At 41.0% G+C, this 17688-nt stretch overlaps 1 protein-coding gene across 3 annotated transcripts in view; it reads left to right on the top strand.

Moving 5' to 3' along the window:
* Positions 1-8421: 8421 nt before the first annotated feature.
* Positions 8422-17688, top strand: part of sema6a (sema domain, transmembrane domain (TM), and cytoplasmic domain, (semaphorin) 6A) — a 137317-nt gene continuing 128050 nt past the window's right edge. For 2 of the 3 annotated variants that reach the window (XM_042487874.2, XM_088076600.1), the window contains exon 1: positions 8422-8808. The gene's annotated coding sequence lies outside the window, so the exon portion shown is untranslated. The remainder of the gene's footprint in view (positions 8809-17688) is intronic. The other variant, XM_042487873.2, reaches the window with a different exon arrangement.

The following is a 17688-nucleotide window of genomic DNA, read 5'->3' as shown; positions in this document are numbered from 1 at the left end:
TTATTTTTTTCTGCAACTTTAGTTGATAGGAAGACTTGTAGCTGGATCATGTAGACAGATGTGGATGTTGTCTGCTATTGTAAATATATAACGGGGCATCTGCTTTACCTGGTGTAACAATAGTTTCTGATTTGGCTTTGGTTGCTGTGATACAATAGCTTTTCCAAATTGTGCCCATGTGCCAAAATTGTTTAAAACACCAGTCAGAACATTCTTAAAAGGACAGTTCACCCTGAAACCAAAAATACAAATTTTTCCTCTTACCTTGCCATTTTGCTATTTATCAGGCTACATTGTTTTGCTGTGAGTTGCAGAGTGTTGGAGACTTGCCCGTAGAGATGCCTGCCTTCTTTCCAATATAATGGAGCTAGATGGCACTCCACTCGTGGTGCTCGAAGTGCCCAAAAATACCTTTGGAAAAACTCAACAGCAATGTCTCTTTCCCGAAATCATAACCCAGTTACTAAAGATTATTCCACTGACCTTGTTGTGAGCAGTTTCATGAGGGAACTATTTTCTGAACTACACCCAGCAACCATATCACTGCACAGAAGGACGCCAGCATCTTCTGCTCTGCTCTGCTCTCGTAGCACTGCTGAGCTATTCAAGTGACAGCTCAGTGAAACGGGACGCGATTCATGTTTACATCTCGTTGTGTTGTGTCTTCGTGTTGATACAGTTGGCAGGTATAATTTGGTAGTTCGGTACAAAAAGGAAGAGTTCCACACAACAAGTCCTGTGGATTATTCTGACTATCAGGGTCAAGATTTTTGGAAAGAGACATTGATGAGTTTTTTTTTGAGTGCCATTTAGTTCAATTGTAATCTACAGAAGACAGACATTTCTGTGACCAATATCTCAATCTAGACTGATAATAGCACTATGGGTTAGAGAAAAATATGTATTTTTTATTTGGGGGTGAACTTTTTTTTAAAAAAACTTCATTTCTAGCTGTTTATACACTCATGAATTTTTAGAGTTCAGTTTATTCATTAGTTTACTTTTGATTCTGTTTGATGAACCTCTGCTGCAAACAGACTCGAGGGTTTTGGAGTGAATAATGTACAGTGACAACAGCTAAATCATTTCCTTCTATCAAGCCTAAGTGCCTAAAATACAGCTGGGACACCTGTGTACACCGCTGAGCAAAGTGTCTAACTGGAACACACGCTTTATTTTCCTACCCTCTGTGCAGTTTGTACAATTAATTTCAAATTTCATGGGCTCTACAAACAATTTTTTCATGATGAAAAACTGTGATCCTTATACTGTAATATTATTCATTTCACTCTAGAACATTAAATTGAGTGTGGGGCTTTGTTGCCACACTAAAAACCAACACATTTAAATGGCAATTTCTATAAAATGTCCACAGTATGGGACACTTTTATGCAAAATTACATTTGAGCATGGGTGGATTAGGAGACTGCAACCTGAGCGACATGCACCATCTCGATAGTTGTTTTGCGTCTCTTTGCGTCTGTGGGTTTATCTCTGTTGCAGTTTTGTGTCTGTTTGTTTTGCCCCCATTTGTAGTCATTTTGTGTCTTTTTCTGGTGGTCTTGCCACTACTTGTGTTTGTTGTGAGCCTTTTTTTGTCTCCTTAGGGTCAGTTTGTGTCTTGTTGTGGTTTTTTTGTGCTCTTTCTGGTCATTTTGAGTCTCTTAATAATTTCTTTGTGTCCCTTCTCAGCTATTTTGCACACCCTTGTGGTCATTTTGTGGTTTTGTGTCTATTTGTGGTCATTTTGTCTCTGCATTTATTTTTGGTCTATTCGTAGTTTGTTTTTTCTTTTTTTGGTCATCTTGAGTCTCTTGTGGTTTTTCTGTCTCTCTGTGACATTTAGAGTCTCTTTGTAGGTGCTTTGCATCTCTTTGTGGTGATCTAGTCTTTTGTCTAATAAGCTTGTGTCTCTTTGAGGCTGTTTTGCCTTTATTTGGAGTAGTTGTGAGTCTCTTTGTGTTTCTATGCAACTTTTTTTGCATTTCTTTGTAGTCATTGTGTGTCTCTTTGTGTTCTTTTGAGACCCATCATGGTTGGCACATGTTAATCTAAGGGACATTGTGCAGATGAAGGCCAGGGGGTCCCTGACACTTTGAGCCCGTGCCCATCCATTTATCCATACATACATTTGGTCTTTGGTAAACTGTCTGTAAAGTGCTTTGGTTTTTTATTATGATTCCACATGATGAAGTGAATGAGTATTAGTATTAGAATCAGAATACTGGCTATTTCCAAGTAGATTTTCACACGCAAGGAATTTGCTTTGGTTTTTTGGTGCTTAACATAAACGCAGCAAGAGAAAACTGAAAATAAAAGCTTAAACTCATCTCTGGTGAAAGAGCTCCAGGTACTGTAGCAAAACACAGAATTAACAAACAAAACAAGAATAACAGAGCACACAAACACACCCAGGCAGCCATGCGTGCTGCTTACTTACAGTATTTATGATATGCACTTCATTATCTCCCAAGGGGGAAAAAAATCAATTCATACTTCAAAATTAACCACTGAGATGGAAGCAATTAAATCCCATTGTTCTTGTTATTTTCTGATTTTACAGTAGTTAAGCATTTCTTGTGGAAATGCAGTTTGAATTTGAAAATTGTAGCTTTTGGGATACCAGCTGTTTCACTTAAAGATTTTGTTCCTTTTCCTTAATAGTCTAGTTTAGTTTAGTTTTTAGTTACATTTATTCATCATGGACCATATACAACAACATAATGTCACATAAGAAGAAAAGAAGCATCCTGCCAGATTTCCCTACTCCATAATTCCCATCTGTAGTCTACTTTGTGACATATTACATTTAAGCAGATGGATTTTCTCAACTGTACAGCTGTCTAATATCATCACAGACTTCTATGTTGATAAATTGGCCTGGTGCCACTCTCAGTGAACAGTCCTATTAGAAATGCACATCAAACATTAATCTTCTGCAAAGAGTGTACATTTCCCCAATTTTATTAGACTTCTACCGTACTTTAGCTGTAGTAAAATGAATACCCGGCAAAATAAAGGAGCTTCTACTTTCATACAATACTTAAGTCCCTCTAATAGGAGCGCAGCAGACTCATAATACAGTGGACTGAACCTGGACCATGTTTCCAAAAACTCACGGTATCACTTTCAAGCCTGTGGCTGTTTACCAGTGTTGACTGAATCCTTATAATCCCCACTTTCCTGTCTGTTTTCAGCATGATCCAGAAGTGAGTATCAATTATGAGATGACAGAAACAGCAGAATACAGTCTTTGCTGTAAATGTGGCTACAGCTGTTGTGCTCCCAGAAGTCACATATGGAAAAGTTTAGCAATCAGCAGTATGTTAGCCACAATTTCTAGATGTTACTACATGTTTACTCTTTTCCACTTTACACCCTTTGGGGAAAATAAACAAGCTGCGGTGCCCATTACCAGTACTGAGAGGAGCGGTAGCAGACAGATTCAGTGATTGGCCTGCAACAGTACAATGGCAGTTACCACTGTAAATGGGCTCTGTTCCTTTCTCAGCTGTCGGTATGATCCACAGGTGAGCAGCAGCCATTAGGGCTCTGGCAGCAGCAGTGGTGGCAGTTTTAACAAATGATGCTCCTCCAGTGGTCCAGCTGTAAAACACACAGCTCAGCAGGCTTTGAATAGACATCCCATCACCTATATCATATTGTGATATAAAAGCACAACAAAACACCTGCGACTCCAGTGCTTCAGCAGACCCTGAACCTGCCGAGTCCCACAGACACACTGCAGGCTGTCTGTGGGTTTGTTATTTCTTAACAAGCTTATTCTAAGGTTTTCTTTTGTGTGTGGATGGAGATTGTCAGTGTTTGTATTTAAATTATGTCTTATTAAGTAAAAATGTATCCCCAATGGTAGAATGCAATTGTTTACAAGTTCTGTTTTTACAGAAACCTCAAATTTTGAGGTGTACTTTCTTGAGTATTTCCGTTATGCCACTTTATACTTAACTTCTCATTCACTACTTCTTTAAAAGGAAATTGATTTACATCGAAAGAAACTCATTACATGTACTTAATTACTTAAGTGACATTTTAAAGTACTTCTGTTTAATTGGATTATTTATATATCATGTTTCTAAATACTTCTACCCAAATTAAGTACTTTTTACTCCACTACATTTAGTTGACAGCTGCAGTTAGTTTACAGATTAGCACTTTGGCAACATTTTCTGTGACCCTCATGTATGCGATGCATTATAAACCTACTTATTATGCATTATATTTGACTTCTAGCACTGTATAATCATAAATTACAAGCACTAATAAATGTTTTTAAAGCATTACATATTTAATGACTTGTGAAATTTCAGTGAATGATCAGCAATTATGAAATGCTTGATAATTGTTATAAAGCATTTTGCATATTTGAGTGTTTATAACCAATAATATACATTGCTCTAGGCCAGTTATGACACAATATAGCTTTGTTTGCAATGCATTAAAGACAAGGGCTTGCAAAACAATACAGCAAGTTACCAGAAATTATGTAGCGTTATGATACTTGAGCTTTTAAGTCATTTTAAAATGTTTTATAATTTGCTATGATTGTTGTTATAAAACAAGCATTTTATTATAATATAATTATACACTGCTATTAGCAATGCAATCTAAGGCATTATTAGTATGTTTATATATTATAGACATGGGCATTATAGTAAGTGCTATCAAAATTTTATATAAAATTCAACACATTGAGATAAAACCAATGTCTCTCAACTTTATTTTTAAGCAACACTGAGTTGAATACTCTTCACATTTCACACACATGTTGTGATTAGTTCCATCAGAGACATTTTCCCATCTTTCCTGTCTAAACTTCTAAAATTGTGTACTCAATATCTTCTTCTCAGTGTGTGTCTAAGGCCCTAATCACACCTTTAACAAAAAAGCAAAAATTATTTTTTAAAAAGATGTAATAATGTCATGTGTAATAATCTATCCAGGGGGCGTTTATTTGCAGAAAAAAATGTTTGATATATAAAGTATATGTTGCTGATTACACTTTCATACTTTTTTAATGTATGGTTTTGAATACTGGACTTTAACTTGTTATACATTACTTTTTCATTAATGTACTATCACTTGAGTTTAAGATCTGAGTGCTTCCTCCATCTCTTGTGTGGGGTGACAGCTTCTCATCAGTAGGAGAAAGGAGGAGAGGAGGTGTGAGAGATGCAGGAAATTGCTGCATGTTGTGACAAAGATTTTCATTGTCTACAGGAAGGTGGGCGCAGCTCCTTAAGTATCCTCTCAGAGCAGCACAGAGGTGTGAATCAGTTGTGGGGAATTACTGGAGGCCAGTAAAATGAGCAGATGTGTGTGACACTGGGAAGGTAATATTCAGATCAAGATCCAGGGGTTACAGAGGAGACAGGCAGGTTTAAGAGCTGCTGTTTAGTCGAGTAAAGAGATGGAAATAAAAAAGCTCGGGTTTGGAGCTGAGCTGAGTCCCTGCTGGTGTGTGCCTGCTGTCTGTCCCAGTCGGGGATGTGATGGTGGCTCTATTTCAACTGCCTCCCCTCCACACACACACACACACACACACACACACACACACACACACACACACACACACACACACACACACACACACACACACACACAGTCCTAATGCGCCTGGGACAACTTTAGCAAGATAAGCGAGATAAGCTCTGACACGAGCATATTTCCACAGTTCAAACTAACTGGTGTGTATCTTGACATTATTGAGCTCGAATTATACCCTGCCCGCCTCCCACACTTAGCAACACTTCCACTTCAAAGTGTGTGTGTGAGAGCGTGAGAGAAAGAGCGAGCGAGAGAAAGAGAGAGGGAGAGAAAGAGAGATTAAAGAGTTGAGTGTGTGAAATACAGGAGGGTTGTTGTATGTAGTTTGTGTTGGTTAGAGGCTCTGCGCATTTGCATTGATGTTTGCAGATCAAAATGCTTTTCACATCTGGTTTTGTGTATAGTATCTATAATGATAAACCTGCATGTGTCACCAGCACACAGTTACTCAAATACATCACTCACACAGAATTTTAATGAAGCCTGATGTACATTATACTGTAAAATGAGATGTATGATATATGAACGCACTGCAGGCACTTAATTGCCAAAGAAGTGCTTGTATTTGCATATGCCTCAACCACATTTTAACTTGTCTGTTTATAAGATATGTTTTCAACAAACTGCACAAACAGAATCCAAATCTGCCTGAGAGAAACAACAGAGTGATTATGTTTCCTGCATAACGTGCACAGCCCTGCCTGATGCCTCAAGTGCATGATGGTAAATGACTTTTGCTTTTAAAGCAAATTAAATGATATCAGATGAGGAAAGGATTGGCAGGCATGAGAGCATTAGTTTACACTGAAGAACTACAGTATAGTGTTTGGCATCAGGCCTGTGGAGGCAGCACTGTACAGAGCTGTTACAGTAACAAGACAGCAATAGTGCCTGACAGGCCACTACTCAGGAGCAGACACACACACACACACACACACACACACACACACACACACACACACACACACACACACACACACTGCTGCTTTCACAGGTGGCCTGTTATATAATGATAAACCCAAAGACTCACACACATTACCTTTGTCCCTCTGCAGCTTCTATTGCTGTTTGATTTAGAGGGTGTAGGTTTTGTTTCAACATTGGTGGGTCTCACATATGAAATATCCTCCACCAGAAAATTTTTACATTCAGGCAAAGACTTTCCTGTATTATGGTGAATTTTTGTGCACTAAGACATGCCTCTCTGCATCAGTTTACAGTGTATATGTCTTTCAAGTTTAAGTGTGTAGGATATAGGCTATATTGATAGAAATTGAAAAAAATATATAAATGTATGTTTTCTTTCGTGTATAATCACCTGCAAATAAGATTCACCTTGTTTTTGTTACCTTTAAATGACCCCTTTATATCTACATAGAGAAGGGGTTCTTGTCAACAGAGTCTGCCATGTTGGACTGTAATGTTTCTACAGTAGCCCACAGCGGACAAACCAAACACTGGCTCTAGATGAGTCCATTCACATTCTCACATTGACCTGCAAAAACAGTTTTTTTTTAATGTTAAACTGCTTTATTCTGTGTTTTTACTGGTTTAAATTACCAGTTGTTTTTGAACAGAAAATACCTCTTGCAGATAATTTGGTTCAAGGTAAAAACCTCTTTAATGTCCGGATCTTAAATTGTTATAGAAAATAGGCGAGCACACATTAGCAGATGGGCTACCGGCCTGTATGCCATGAGCCAAAGAGAAAAATTAAAATGCTTTATTCAGTCTTTTTACCTGTTTTAAAATGACCGTGTGCATTTATTTTGGAGAGGGAGAGACCTCTCGCTCCCAATAAAAACCTCCTGATTGATAAACACTGAAGGAATCCTAACTGGGAGTTCACACTTGGCACATGGGAGAAATTTCAGCTGGTTGCAATCTGCTATCCTCACCACTAGATGCCACTTAATCCCACACACTGCTCCCTTAATTTTGTTAAATATGAAGTCCTCTTCTACTTTCATGTTTTAATTGGTGGTGGGACAAATGCACATATTCTAAATATTGAGAGGGACATGTGTCCCCCTAAATCTACACCTATGATGTCCACACAGGTGTGTGCAGCGCTGTGTGTGTTGCGTGTTTGAGAGCATGTGCAAGAAAATTTGTGTTTTGTGGCAGGCTTGCAGTTTTCCATCAGACAAATTGGTGTTGGTTTTGGCTGGGTTTAAGGAAAGTAAGTGTGCATGTTTGCATGTGAGAAATAAAGTATGAGGAGTGTGCATTCCTGACATCAGATTGTGGCCTAAATGTACCATAAAGCAACCACGTTTTTGAACTTTGCTGTCGTTTTCAGGCTTCACCTGGTGATGCCCTCTGATGTTATCAGTGCCAAGGAAAGTAAGGGCCCATTTGTTAAAAACTGCAGAGCATGTGTTCCTGTGTGCGTGCGCGCGTGCGTGCCAGCCTGGGACCACCAGGGACGAAAGGTCCAGTCCAGAGACCAGAAAGAAATGGACAAGAGAGGCTTTGAACCTGATCACATTCCGATCCGCATCGTCTGCACACAAAGCCTGAATCTTTATTGTGTCTTCAAAATCATCTCTGACAGGTTGCATGACATAGAGTCAGTGAAAGGCTACAAAACGCCACTTAATCTTATTAGAATTTAAAACTACCCTCTGAACATTTTTCTTTTTTTCCCTTTCCATGTCAAAACTATTAATAGCGCCCAGGCTTTCTCCTTCTTCAACGCGCATTCTTATGAAATGCCATTGCGTAAAAATAGAAATACAGTTGTCCATAACTGGCACCCATTGACACAATACCTCCCGTTCCAGGGCCGTAGCTCCTCCCTATGTATGTGTGAGAGCGTGTGTGTGTGTGTGTGTGTGTGTAGCGGGTGGGTGACAGCTGGGCTCGCTGCGCTCCGCTCCAGTCTGGTAAGAAGCTTCATCTCCAAATAGGATGACCGTCGGCTTTTGTGGAAGGGACTGCATTCAGCTCCGTAGCTAGTTGGGACACCCGGTTCGCCCAGTTGTACCTGAAGGGAGTTTAAAAGCCAAAACGTCGCTTATTTCTCTTCTAGAGTGGATTTCCGATGGATATTCCGATTTGAAGAGGTGTGATTTGAGCGCGGCATGTAACAAAAAGAAGCGCATGAGAGAGAAAAGTAGCGCTCGTATTGTTATTCCGAAACGAGCACCGTCTGAACTGCTTTTGAGAGCCGTACCTCATGGATTACTAAAAGACAGAACTGTAAAACCACTCCGAGGCATATCCATTCATGAGCTGAAGGTAAGATTCCTTTGTTTTTTTCAAACTTTAGGTGCGCTTAGAGCCTGTACCAGTCTTCCTCCAGCCCCGGAGGCTTGTTTTCTGTACAGCCAGGCTGCCGGGCGACAAGTGCACACGCTTCACACGGGTTACTTTAATAACTCTGTGTGATTTCGCGTATTTATACAGCAATTTGAAGTTAGAAAATAACCATAAAGTGCTTATTTTACAATTCAAATTAGATCGGCGATGCTTTCTTGCGAGGTAAAACACCTTCTGGTGATACAAACAGAGCACAATTTCGTGCGTAATCCCTTTTATGCTGTTTACCCATATGGAATAAAGAAGTGTCAGTCTCAGAGGATCAATTGCGGATCACATCTAGTCTAAACGCAAGCAAAATAATAACAGTATCATCTCGGGTAGCAGGTACATGAACGGCAAATAAGAAATGTGCTTGTGGGAACTTGCTCGGACCGACTGTTGTCCTCTTGGTGCTCCGTCTAAAGTGCTTTTTCCACCCACGTTGACTCTTAAAGATGTATTAAAACTGCAGAAAAAACAATTAAAAATAAAAACGAAACATTGCAGTATTTATATACTAGCCCAATAACATATTCATGCCTGATTTAAAACGAAACACTGAAGTGGTTGCTCCATTATTACAGTGCATGATGGGATTTTCATTTGCCATTAATTTTCACATGATTGGAAATTCTGAATTAGAGCAGCAATTTACATGTGGACTAATGATGCAGCCGGTGTTTACAGTCTTCCTCCCTGTTTTCATTCTTTCCATAAAACTAATCTGAAACAGAGATGTGCTGTGAATTAATTGGCCATTTTACATGCAGATTTTAATCGTTCTTAAGTGAGTTACTCTGCAGACTGGAGGCTTTCTCTGTGTTTTTCACACACACACACACACACACACACACACACACACACACACACACAAACACATACACACACACACTGGCTAGGGTGTGTTCAGGGATATCAAGCTACCGTGAGGCGGAGTGGTCACCATTACTCTGGTCCAAAAGATCAATCAAATGTTTGTAATTCTGAACCGGGAGACAAAATTGCACCGGTCTTAGAAGTGGATTTGCTATTAAATGAAGTGCTGCTACACATTATTTCTTTAACAAGCTGGGAGAGGAGATAGAGGCCTCACAAACCACATCCAGCAGCCCAACTGCCAACACCCAGTCACTCCCAGTGGTTCCTCTCCTCTCCTCTCCTCTCCTCTCCCAGTATGATAGACCCCTTTCCTCCAGAGGCACAGGGGAAAAGCTGGAAAAAGGATTCAGCAACTCTAAATGTAGGTTATAGATTACCAAGTGTGCAAGGAGTGATGATATAAATGTGTGAATCTAAGGAGTATTGAATGCCCACAGCAAAATGCATTTCTTGTTAGCTGACATAGTGTTTTGGAAACATGATTCTAGTATCAGCCTTTACAAAAAAAAGGAAAAAAAGAGAGATTTCAAGCCAGCTCTGGGAGGAAAGGCTGTTGTTTTTCATCTGTTTTTTCCTGAAATCGTGAAAATATTTGGTGCTCCTGTGCATATTATCTTCATCTGTGACCTGTGTTTATTGCAGTCAGCATCCATACTATGCTGGGTATAACACATAGATCTCGAATGTGAAATAACAGAATTTCACCGCTGCTCATTCTACAAGATCAGCCTGAAGGCATTCAAATGTCCTGGAGGCATTTTTTGAGATGTTGCCGGGGCTGTAAATCCCACCCCACTGTTTCATAAAGGCTACAACACCACAAACCAGAGTGCTAATCCTGCTGTTAACACATTATACATTGACATGTTGTGGTGCTGCTGATACATGAATTACAGCATGATTACCTTTGTCACAGCCGCCCGCCTCTTCTCCTCCTGGAGAGGCAGAGTGGAGCAGAGTTGTTGCTTGTATTTGGAGCAATGCTCCGTGGAGCATTTGATCCGCCGATCCCTTAACAATAGCAATGGGGATGGCATTGTGTGTGACTGATGTGGATTTGTCACACTGCATGTGTGTGCGTGTGTGAGAGAGGGAAAGAGAGGCAGAGTTAGTATTTACCTTTGCCAGTTAAAGACAGATGCGATGTGAATACAGTAGGTTTGAATAATTGATGAATGGCTTTACTCCCAAATTGGCCCTCTATTATAAACAATGAGAGCGGTCAGCTGCTGTTAACCATTGCTCCTCATTCACATAGTGTCAATACCCAGCATTCAATAGTGTGTGTTTTTATGCATATTTTATAAAAGCCATGTTTTATTGATGCTTGTCCTTGGTGTGTGGGCTGGCTGGTGAGGTTTTTTTTTCAAACAATTAAAGTGCGAGAAAGCATCAAACCACTCTCACTCATCTGGATGTGATTTATTGATGCTTAACCCATTTTCTAGATTCCGCATCTTTTCTAAATTGCAGTTGCTTCAATTATGCCGCCTATAAATGACAAATGCGCTCTAGTCTAGTGGAACATTTTAGAAAAAAAGGGATAATCACAAGGTTGTGTTTTAGCACATTTCGTTTCAGGTCAGCGTAATCAAAGAATTCTTTAATGGAGCTGTCCATCACAGATGTTACATTGCACATTTGCTGATTTTAGCTGCGCCCAAGTTGGCTCTCCTGGCAGAGTCAGTGGGAGTTTGTTGTGATTCAGAAGGTGAAAAAAAGAAACAGGAAGAGATTCTGACATGCTATAACAAATTACACAACTTCCTCTCTGAACAAACATTTTACTTAACCTTCTGCTGTTCCATCTCTCTTTTTTTTGGTTTTGATTTCCCTGACCCTCTGATGTTGAACCCATTATTTGATAAATGCTTTTCATTTCATCTGAGAAAACATACTGAATGATATTACAGCGGATCAGAGGAGATGGCACACCTACATTCAGATTTCCGTGCTTTGTTTATATATTTGCGCCAGCTGTTTATTCGCTCTATACCCACCATCCTTTCAAGTTAACTTGGAACATATCGCCCCCTTGTTTATAGCAGATGATAAATGATACTCCCTAGACCTAGACTTAATATATCTCACCGTGCTGTATGGTCCGGTGTGCTCTAGACACAGCATGGCTCATTGAAAATGTAATCACTCGCTGATCACTTGCTTCAGCCTGTTGTTTCATGCTCTCTCTCAGACACACACACACACATGCTCGGATGCACGGTGCTTCATTGTCTTCTAACTGGCTGCTTCCCTCCACTTAGCCTTAACCCTTCCGGCTCCCTATAAATGACTCTACTGTGCATCCATTGAATTAACCGCCCATGTGTTAAACACTCTTCATACTTGTTACATTAGCATAATTGATTGAGTGTGTTGTCTATGCCAAGAAAGCCAGAGGCATGAAGAAATGGGCGCAAAGGCTTATTTGGGCCAGGCGCTGCAAGTCAGTGGTAGAATTGGCGCCGTGTCTGTTGGTGTTTTGGCTGTTGCTCCTTTGGCAAAGCGTTGTTGTTGGAAATTAAGTGAATTAGAAAGTGATAGCCAGCCCATCTAGAGGAAGATTGTTGAGGAGCCAAACTTTTACCACGTGCGTGCCAAATGAAAACATTTAAAATCAGCTTATAACATCAGGTTTCTCTTCATGGGAATTTTAAATACTTGGGACATTAACGCCCAGTAATACCTTTGTTGGAGCAGAGTTTGGTCGCCTGTCATTACTCAAATGGAACAGATAGGAAATGCATTTGCAGGGATAATCCAAAAGCAGCAGGGCTTTGTGTGATTGCCTGGGAGATGGATGAATGACTGGCCTTGAAAAGAGCCGAGTCTTGTACTACGGATCAGATGATGTAAATCGCAGCACACAGCATTAAAATATGATGTCCTAGTTCCTGTCCTGCTGTTGTGCTTTTACAGGTGAGAGCGGCCAGCGGTGAGTCACAGAGGGAGCCACAGTCTGTTAAGACTCATTAGGGCTGCATCCGCTGCTGAGGGCTGTGGTTATTTCTGCGGTTAGTTTGCTTGTTGGAAGCCAATAAGGAGGCATGAGGATGTTAAACTTTTCCTTTTGCTCTTTTAGCCCTGCTGATCACTTGTGTGTCAATGTGTTAAGTCCTTTCCCATTTTCTGTGTGTATATTTCCACAAAGCACGCAGGGTGGCTAATGGTTGGGGGGTTTGAGTGTGTGTACTCAGTGTGTGTGACTCTGTGACTAAGCGTGCATGTTTGCGTGCCGTTGTTCGAGTGCATCTGTCCCTCCTCCCCAGGCCCCTGCGATTGGCACTGCATCTCTCATCTATTAATCATAGAGAGCGCTTGCTCTCTCATTCCGTTGCCATAGTTTCAGGACCTGAGACAGTGTTGGGGTGCCTGGCTGCCTGGAGAGAGGAGAAGTGAGAGGAAGAGGAGGAGGAAAGGAAACGAAAGGAAAGGAAAGAGGTGTGACTGTGGAGGAAATGAGGATGTAAACAGTGTAGCGAAGGGGGAAGGCAGTACAATTGAAATAGAACAGAGGAGGAAAAGAGGAGGAAGTGATTGAAAGAGCAATGGTGGGCTAACGCACCGAGCAGGTCCTTACACGGTGCACAAGTGTGTTTCAAGAACCAAAATGGATTCCATTTTTATCTCAGCAGTGAACCCTCTGTCTCCTTCTGTGTGTGCATCATCTTTCTCTCTCTCTCTCTCTCTCTCTCTCTCTCTGTGCTCTCCTTCTTAAAGAGAGCAGAAGAATATTTTCTCAGTAGGCATCATCTTGTGAATAGTGTGCTCGTGGGGCTGGTGCATCTCCAGTGTGTTACAGTACATTGAGCGGCTGTTATTTCACCTTGCTTTACAATGGGGAGAGCTCTTTCACTGAGCTGAGATGGAAGATAGGCCTCCTGTTTCATGCTCAGTTGGATGTGTTGATGGTAAATCATGCTGGATTCATGTGTTATTCAATGATGGATTACCACGGAAATAAACCACAATGGAAATTTCCAAGGCGGGGAACACCTCTTGCTGTCAGGCCATGTCTCTCCATCTCTGTCTCTCTGTACTTATCTGCCTGTCTTTCTCCCCTTTCCTGTCCTGTTTTCTTTCTCTCTTACATTTTTTGTTCCCCTCCGTGCAGAAGGAATACTGAATACACAGTGCTACTTTCAGAGAACAGCGTCTTGTTTTGGCTGTAGGCTTTGTACCTCCCATATGACCTCATAATCTCATTTGGGTCTTTTAATGGCTAACCATGCACTAATGTGGTGGTTGTATTATCGCCTTGTCTCATCACATCATACCCTGCTAGTGAGCATTTCCAATGGGAGCTTTTGGAGAGCGGGCAGCACTGTAATCATGGGATACTCAGGGCACACACACACACACACACACACACACGCAACCTCTTCTCGCTCAAACGCGTGTATACACAATTACACAAACTTGCTCATATGCACACAAAAGACACATGTAAGTGCACACATATTCGCGCACTGGGGCGGTTTCTTTCATGTCAGAGGAATAAAAGAAAGCTTGTCATTGTTGCAGTGGTGCACAGTGAGTGCCAATGGGCAGAAACCCAAGAGTACCTGATTGTAGAGTGTAATTCTCCCTTCACTGTGTATGGACTTTCTGCAGGGGAATTACCATTAGGGAGACAGAAGGACAAAGGAGGAAGTGATAGGGTGCGTTTGCTTTTTTGTGCTGATGGCACCAGGGTGCTTTTGTGCCTTTGAAGTGATGGGATTGCAGGTGACATCATAGCGGTCGCATTCTCAGGTGCAGCAGGTGAATTAATCCAGGTGGGGGGATGAGGTAAAGGTGTGTGTGTGTATGTGTGCAAATCTGCCGTGGTAATGCTCTTGAGTATCTGTGGAAGCAGGCATGCATGACTGTGTGTATGTGGATTTGGATTTGTGTGTGTGCATCAGTCATCAAAGCAGAGGAAAGCCAGTGTGTAAGGTGATCTGTATGCTCATGGCAGAGCGGCAGTCATACTCTCCCAGAGGCTATAAGCCTCGCTGAATGTGGAACAAGCAGCTTCTTCTTCCACCGACCCGCTGCTGGTTTCCACGTGCTGGCCAAACAAGGCTAGACAGACCTAGTTTATTATCCATGTTTCTGGATTTCCTCCAATGCAACATTTCTTTTCAAATTATCTGTCAGCGGGGATGAAGTTTCACATAATCTAATATTGCTTTCTATTTGGTGATGCAAACATTTATTAGCTGGCCCTAAACCTGGCAGGATGGGCTCGGCTCGGCTCAAGCATTAACTGATATCCTAGACAGCAGGTAATTTGTAACAACTGTCCCAAGCTCATTTGACACACTGATGATGATGATAAATGGCTTGTAATTGGCCCCTGGGTGAATATTAATTATTTCCAGGTGACTGGTAAATCGTTACAATGACCTGTAGTTATTCTGACACATAAACATGAAACGTAATAAGGAAAGAGTTTCACATTGAGACATACGAAAGCAATCAAAAGAAATTTAGATGCATTCAAGTTAGTCACTAAAATCTGAAACATTACAACATTATTAACATTATTTATATTTGCAGATTTCCTTACAGCTAAAAGACAAACACAGTCTACATGTGTTTCTGCAGTTTTCCTGAAACCTTGTTAAGAAACCAGTCTTCTCCTGGTCACAGTGGCTGGCAGACTACAAGTGATTCCCCCGAGGGTCCTCTATTTCAGAATCCAATCAGGCAGAACTCGGAACAATATTACCTCTGTGTGTGTGTGTACATTTATTACATAGCTAATGAACAAATTGCAGCCATGTGGCATGGCCTGGTGGCGTGGCCGCTGAAGAAAAAAAGCAGGCTCACACACCACACACACACTGAAGTCCCCAGCCACTGTCTACCCCTTTCCCTCTTTTCACCACAACACACACACACGCCCAACCACAAGGCCCCCAGTGTTCTTGGCCTGTCTGTCCATCAGCTCATGCGGAGCGCTGGGCTGGGAGTACTTATCATCACTCTGCTGAGTGGAGGCCTCACAAAAGACCAACTCACAACACAGACACACACACAGACACACACACACACACACACACACACACACACACACACACGCACACACACAATTCAGTCAGCACAGGCAGGCTGCTCGATGTAGCCAGGGCCGCTGGACTGATTAAATGTATGGTGTGACAGCTGCCTGAGCTGACACTGGGAGGAAAGAGGCCTGATAGGCAAACTAGCAGGTAGACAGGTAAAAGGGCAACCTTATCTCAAGTGAAATACATTTCAATACTTTAAATTTGCTTGGCCAAACACCTCATAGAGGAAATGCAGTTGCTGTATCAATTGTATTTACTGGTACTATTTTCACAGTCCAAGGAGTGTAACATCTTCATACCAAGCAGAAGTCACATAGAAAAGGTCAAGGTGAATGACTGGTATGCAAAACCCAGAATAAAATTGTGGTTTTGGTAAAGTTGGCTTGCACTCTCCACATCTAAGCCTCAAGTCAGCATTGACCTTTTCAGTTTTAAACCAAGAGCACACTTTTAACCTTAAGCCCTTTGAGTTGCCTCAACATAACTCTAAAAATGTGAAAGGAATAATTTGACATTTTGGGAAATAACAATTTACTTTCTTGCAAAAGCCAGGCATACACTGAATGATTTGAGCCAATTTTTGAACCACATGAATCATTTTAGAGTCAGGAAGAATTTTAGCTTCATTGGTCTTCGTTGGACGCCGTTTGCTGTAGTTCACAGTGCAGAGTACAGAGAGGAGCAAAAAAAAAAAAAAAAATCACAGAGCAGCTGACTGCTTCTGACTGGTCATCTGATGTTCGGATGTTTCTCTGACATATCAAGTTTTGGTCAGCCGTCTTCAGGCTCTAACACAGCAGAGCCACCAGTCGATTCCCCAAGATCAGTGCCTTTTTTTCTCACTGCAAGATTGACAAGTAGAGCGTTTGAAAGTGCCATGGCGACAAGATACGGCATGTGGATAGAAAATATGGAGGCGAAGTTAGTTGAGTTGTGGCAACAACAAAAATGCCTCTTTAATGTTTCCTCCTCCACCTCTCACGACCTATTTAAACCAGACATTATTGTGAACCATGCTGCCATGACATTATAGACCTCCACTAGCAAACATGCTTTTACCTGCCTGAAGCTTTCAAACAAATCTTTATTGATCTATTCATAAATCTAAAATTTCAATAGCCAGAACAGTTCTCAGGGGTCGACTTGCACAGTAGAAGTTGAAATTAAAGAAAAACATTTCTTCAACACCGTTAAATCGTACAGTGTGCACATTTTAAGAGTTAGACAAGAAAAACGTTACCACTGTTATGTCTGTCTGGCAAATATGAAGTTATAGCCAGTAGATAGTTTGTTTCCAGTCTTTGTTTGCACAAAAAGGGGGCTCAGTCTGAAGTTAAAAAAATAAAGTTTATCCATAGTGTTAAAACAACACATTGTGGTTTTATGGGGGTTATGTGCCAGACTGTTTTTTTGGCTAGAGTAACTTCCCGCAGCAGACACTTAAGGAAGTTCCCCGAACAGAACACTGTAAAACCACAAGGTGTCACAGGTTAAACACACAAGATATTAAGTAAACCTGTGAAGGTGCTAGGCGGATTTTGTTACTTTTGGACAAAGCTAAACGAGTTGTTTCACCTGTTTTCCAGTCTTGATGCTAAGCTAACTGGCTGCTGGCTGCAGTTTTATATCTACCATACAAACATGAGAGTTGTATCCCCCCCAAAAAATTGCAGTTTTATGGTATATGGTACAATATGTTCAATATGAACATTTCCTCTTATATCAGTATGTTTTCTTGAAAATGTGTTTATGTACAACTGTAGTTGTACAGCCCTGTGCAAAAGTCTTAAGTCTCCATAGATTTGTTGTTTAAGCAAAGTTGTAATGAGGATATTGACGTTTATGTCTTAGTCTCTTTTTGAAGATACAAACAAAAAATACA

Source organism: Plectropomus leopardus, chromosome 4 (genome assembly GCF_026936395.1).
Source record: "Plectropomus leopardus strain MGB_pleo_1.0 chromosome 4, ASM2693639v1, whole genome shotgun sequence".
NCBI classification, from domain to species: Eukaryota; Metazoa; Chordata; class Actinopteri; order Perciformes; family Serranidae; genus Plectropomus; species Plectropomus leopardus.
Note: the sequence above shows the minus strand (reverse complement) of the source record. Positions and strands in the feature narration are given on the sequence as shown.